The sequence below is a fragment of the Gavialis gangeticus genome, unplaced genomic scaffold, assembly GCF_001723915.1.
Source record: "Gavialis gangeticus isolate Ggan-Ray unplaced genomic scaffold, GavGan_comp1, whole genome shotgun sequence".
NCBI classification, from domain to species: Eukaryota; Metazoa; Chordata; order Crocodylia; family Gavialidae; genus Gavialis; species Gavialis gangeticus.
This window is the reverse complement of record NW_017729013.1, coordinates 8,760,935-8,766,872: the sequence shown is the minus strand read 5'-3', so window position 1 is coordinate 8,766,872 and position 5,938 is coordinate 8,760,935. Positions and strand designations below refer to the sequence as shown.

The following is a 5,938-nucleotide window of genomic DNA, read 5'->3' as shown; positions in this document are numbered from 1 at the left end:
GGGGGGGAGGGGAGAAGGTGCTTTAATTAAAGTGGCTCCGAGAACCTCTCTAATTAAAGCACCCGGAGCATCTTGTGTATCCATGTCCCCGCACATCAAAATGGTGGTGGGAAAGCTTTAGCTAAAGCTTATTCTATGAGTTTTAGTAAAAGCACCCCCACCACCATTTTGAAGGGCAGAGATGCTGATACACGTGACCTGGAGGCTACCTGGAGCACACCAATTAGCATGCTTCAGCAGATTCAATTAACTGGGTCTGCTTACAGCACGCTGGAGCAGCTTCCCGGCACATCTACAGGCACCAATTGTTTGGCATCAATTTTTTTTAACTACCTAGTTTACATGGTATGGAAGCTATTTATAAATAAGAGAAATATACTGCATAAGTAAACATAAGCAAACACTGGGTTTAGGTGCAATTGCAGTAACATGGAGGTACTTAAGACAATAAAAAGCTTTTATTGTATTGTATTTAAGAAAGTTTCCCTGACATATTCACAGAAAGCTACTCTGAGCCCAAGTAATTGGATTTTCTTTTCTTTTTTAGTGGTTTATAAATGATGTAAAAGCGACAGATATAAAAGGAAAGCAAGGTCCATATAAATCTTAAGGCAACGTGGATCCTACAAATCTTATTTCTTCTTTCTGCTTACCCTCAGGTCGTCACACAACTGAATATAAAACCTAGCAAATGTTATTTTTGTATCAGGAGCAGCAAAGGAATTGTACTGTAAATTTGCCCTGATTCACCCAAGCGAGGGACCAATTTGGCAGATCATCCATCTTGTTCACTGTATACTGTCAGGGATGGCATGAATTCCCTACATGATAAACAGATTTCTTCTCAGGTCTGTGTCCTTTAACCCACAACAAGGTCAAAATTATGGCTGCCTAGCTAATAAACTGCACAGCACTGGTTCAGGTTCCTTCTAATTTTGTCCCTTGTGCCAGTTTAAACAAATCTTACCAAATAACTAGAGCAGCTGCAAATTTGCTATGCAATTCTCTACTGATGTACTGCAAGCCACACACAGTGTGCAACACAAAAATCCCCCAAATCCCAGAAAGGATTGAACAAAAGCATTCACTAGTGTCCTTTTTCAGCTGAATGCTGTAAACATCAAAATGTAAAGCGACATATATCTCATCTATCACTGAAATGTTGTTTGGTGCTCACATATTAGATTAAATTATTTATTATATATTTTTACACATCAAAAGCCTACTTGGATTTTGTTTTCAGGATCAACTAGGCTGTTTATTTACTCAAAAAGGTAAGGACTAATTTTGAAATTACAAAATTACACAAAGGAAAACAACTGATCTTTCTTTGAGCACTGATTGTATGGTGATTTCAAGTACATATTTAAATATGTACCATAAAAAACTCTCAAAATCCACTATCTACTTATTTTTAGAACTTTTCACTTATTGAAAAACATATAAAAAACCCAGTCAAATATTTGAGGAAAAAAATAATTCTTCAGAAAAATAAATTCATAAATCAAATCAGAGAGCAGATATGCTTTGTTACTCCTTTTAGGAAATAAGCCAAAATAACTGATTACAGAATAAAGGAAAAAAATCCAACTATTACAGTTTTGACAGCTGAAATGGCTAATCTGCAGCCATTTTTGTTTTAGAATATAATGTGTTAGTACTACTACCTATCTCAATTCCCTGTCAGGATAAAGAAACAAATACAGGACATTTGAGAAATGGAAGAATAAAGATTAAAAAAAAATGTCATTTGAAGAGGTCTAATAAAAACATAGCGAACAAATGTTTCTTAGATATATTTTCTGTTTGTAAAAATCTCAGATCTGAGTGAGAGATACCACAATTTAAGAGGAATTAAATTAACAGAACATAACAAGATGGTATACTTGTGCGCTTATGAACATGTCTGTTTTAGAGAGAAAGAGAACATACTACCACTAGAGGTATAACAATATTATCGTCGTGAGTTGTGAAGATCACATCACTCACGAGGGCCAAAGCCCAGAGCCACTAGTTAATAACTAGGTAACTTTAATCAGTCTAGATAAAAGCTTTATTATACCAAAGAGGTGAAGAATGTTATTTAAGAAGACATCCCTGAAGCACTACATTTAGAAAGAACTTTCTCAGTAACCAGCACTCTGCATTGAGAGCAAATATTGCAACTTGGAATGTTTGCAAACACTGATGATTTGACTGTAGACAAGGCTCCTAATGGACTTTTAGGTTAGGGGCAGACTTTACGCATAAACTGGTTTAAGTGATCAGAAGCTGGTTTAAACCTGTAACAGAATAGATGTTCAGTGCACATAAACAGGTTTGAAAATGGCTTTAACTGGTTTAAGATAAACCTAGCTGAATGTAGTATCAGACTTAACTGGTTTGGGTCAAATCAGTTTATGCAATGTCCATCTCAGACCCCTTCCTGGTTTAAGTTAAACCAGACTCTCCCAGCATCCTGGCATGCTCTCTTGCCTTGGCAGGGTTCTCTGCTCCACAGCAGAGGTGGCCCCTGCCCTCTGCTCCCTGGCTGGAGCTCCAGCAGCGACTGAAGGCATCTGCCTGGCTTCCTATTGCTGGGGCCTGGCCATGCCTCCCTCAGCTCAGCATTGTTGAAGAGATGGGAGGGCTGCTCTAGCATCCCCTGGCTTCTAGCCTTAACCACTGCAGGCATGTGCCTGCATTTTTTCAGTCCAGAGGGGATGTCTGTGCAGTTACAAACTGATTCAGTCTAGGCAGGTTAGACTAACCAGCAAAGATCAAATCAATTCAGGCTCAGGTTTTTGGTATGTCTGTCCCTAGCCTTAAGGGTTTCTGTTTTGTTATTGTCTGTGTGGTTTCCTTTCGCTGTGTTATGGGACATAGAATGGATTTTTCTTATTCCCAGATAAAGATATACTTTTTGTATACACAACCTTTCTGAGACTATATATGTGTGAATGCAAAACTTGTATAAATGCAGCAGTAGAACTGAGAAGTCAAACTTTCTTAAGATAAGAGTCTTATTGGGATTGGTTATAAAAGTTGGACAGGATTTTTGTAGGCAACCTGAGTTCATGCATTCTGCAACTTAGCCTTTACTAGTTAATAGCTATTATGTACTTCTATTAGCAACTGGCTTGTACCTACTTCCCCCTTACCACACCTAAGAGAGAGATTATTTAATAATAATCTGATTACACAGATGCTGGCAATCATGTTTTTGAAGAAATGCATGACATCTGATTTAATAGGTGTGGAATAAAGGGCTGTGCCTCTCCTCCCATATAAACCCTGATCACAAGTTAAGAAATTCCAGAAGTTAGGGCTCTGGACTGCACCCTAGAGTACAGGACAGAAACATCATAAAAATCAAAATAAAAGAATGAATGTAAGTGCAGCCAACATTACCCAGACAGATACCATTTGTTTTCTTTCTTCATTTTGAGCGAATCATTATTTTTATAACACAAAAATTCAGAGCTGTACGACTGCTTATCCTGGAAGACAAGATTAGGTTTTGGAATTTCCTGACTAGTCACTGCTGATTGCTCAACATTAAGTTTTTATATTTAATTTCTCTTATTTAAGAAAAAAGTAAACACTGGAAAATAGCAGTACATATTCTACATTGACAGCATGTGATAAGGCTCTGTTTGAGTCCTCTCCAAAGATGACTGAGAACAGCATCAACCTCCTCTTAATTACATGAACTAACAGAAACTACTCTGTGGTTGGGCATTTCTTAACTACGTTGGACGAATCCACAACATGCTTGAAAAAGCTCCTTTTATGTAATCGTTCTACTTTTTTCTCATCTCTCTGGTACCACAGCATATAAGACAGTTTAAAGCATTGCTGAACGGTCTAAGCTTCAATTCATGAGTTCTGGTCATATAATCCACTGGACCGATTGGAACATGATTACTGGATGTCCGCTCCAAGGGCCTGGTCAAGTTCTGCGATGGAATCTAGGTCTGCACACTAAGTGTCAGCACTGAAAGAAGCAAGGTTTCCAAAAAATCAGCTGGGAAAATTTCATTCAGACAAAGTGGCTTATGAAGCAGTTGCACTTTTCTAGCTGCAAGGCAAAAAGGATCGAATACCTGTCAGTCTTACATTACTCCATACTAAAATCCTAGCTTTAAGTAATTTAGTCTCTTTTGCCTAAGGATGGTGGCGATTTTAGCCATTCATATTCCTGAACAGGGCTCTAACATATTTTCTCATTCTAAGGTGACAACATTTCTGAAGCCTTATTTATGAGACTCCCTTCTGTACAGGAGCCACTCTCTTGCAATCTGAACATAATATTTAACAAGTTGGTAGAAACACCCTTTAGGCCAAGGGTGGCCTATGTCATACATGCCAAAAGTAGAATGGGCAGCCTCTGTATCTGGATATTAGGGAGGGGACAGCAAGCAGGATAGGAAACACAAACCAAAGATAAAGCAATGTGCACAAGGCAGGAAGCAGAAAGAAGAGAAGAAGATTGGGCAAGGAGAATCTAGTAGGGAGTAGAAAACAGAGCAGCACATCAGACAGAGAAAGGGGATAAGAGCAGCACTTGGGGGGGAGAGAGCACAGGGTTAATTTGTGGCAGGTCGGTCAACAACACTGGCACCCACTGCTTCCATTGCCAGGATGCACTTTGCTTTTCATTTTGTTTAAAATGCATGTCCAGTTTTGTATGGCTGAGGTTATATTATGATTGCCTACTAATTTTGATATTTTGTAGAAATCAGTTTTATCTCCTCAGAGCACATTTGCTACCAGGAAGCTACACTACTTCAAACGTGAAGGTGGTACTTAGTTACCACCCATTCTGAAATAAGATACCTACATTGCTCAAACTTCACAAAAGTATTATTAGGGGGCAATTAATTTCCACTCCGAGATTTTCTATGCTCCTGTTATGACCCAAGGGGGATGACAATATTATAAGATATTCAAGTTCATTCTACCAGGTCCAAGGTAGCTTCTATTTCATTTCTCTGAAATATCATACCTTTCTGGAATAGTGTTTTACTCAAATATAAGATGAGCCTACACCATCAGCATGGGGGAAAAGCTCCTTGTCTTATATTCACATAGAAGGAAACCTCATTAAATATACTGTCTATTATTAAGCTGCTGCCAAAAGCATGTGCTCAGCAATGGAAACCAACTATGCAGTTGATTAAATGTAGCCAACACTGAGCATGACTATAAAACACACGTCCCATATTGAACAAACATGTCTTTTTTTAAAGATAATTTTTCGTGTTCCCACCCAAATCAGCCAAATCAATTCCAAATCCGTGAGTCAGTCATGAACCTTAAGTGGTCCTACTACTGGCAAATATCCTCCACCCCACCTGGGGCTTCACATGTTTCCAATTCCTTTGGCAGGCATCCTATGTGCAGGCCCAAGCCCGGAGGCTTGGGGTTCAAATGCTCCTGAGTTTCACCTGCCCTCAGCCATAAGCATTTATCCCCGGGTGTGACAAGGAAAACTGCCTAGGTGATCATAGCATTTTCCCATACTGAACAAACATACTAATGGGAAGCTACCACAAAGATATGTTAGTGCAACCCACCAAAACAACATATGTAGCACTGCCCATTGTGCTCAGTCCTCCTCAGCACCAACTCTTTTTCAAATCACAGGCAGCCACTGCACAGAATACATTTTGACTTCCTCTTCACTCCCACAACTGAAGATGCACCTTTCTTTCCCTTTTTCACTGATTTCTGTTGCTTCACCAGCCTTAGATTCATAGATTCATAGATTAAGGGTCGGAAGGGACCTAGTAGATCTTCTAGCCCGACCCCCCGCCAGGGCGGGAGAACAACAAAAAACCCCAAAAAGAGAAACGGGACTCAAATGAGTCCAGCCAGGTAGGCATCCAGCCTCTTCTTAAAGACCCCCAGGGTAGGGGCCAGCACCACTTCCCTTGGAAGTTGGTTCCAGCTCCTA

At 39.6% G+C, this 5,938-nt stretch overlaps 1 protein-coding gene across 9 annotated transcripts in view; it reads right to left on the bottom strand.

The window, feature by feature from the left end:
* Window positions 1-5,938, bottom strand: part of CUX1 (cut like homeobox 1) — a 549,359-nt gene that overhangs the window by 83,231 nt on the left and 460,190 nt on the right. The window lies entirely within an intron of this gene.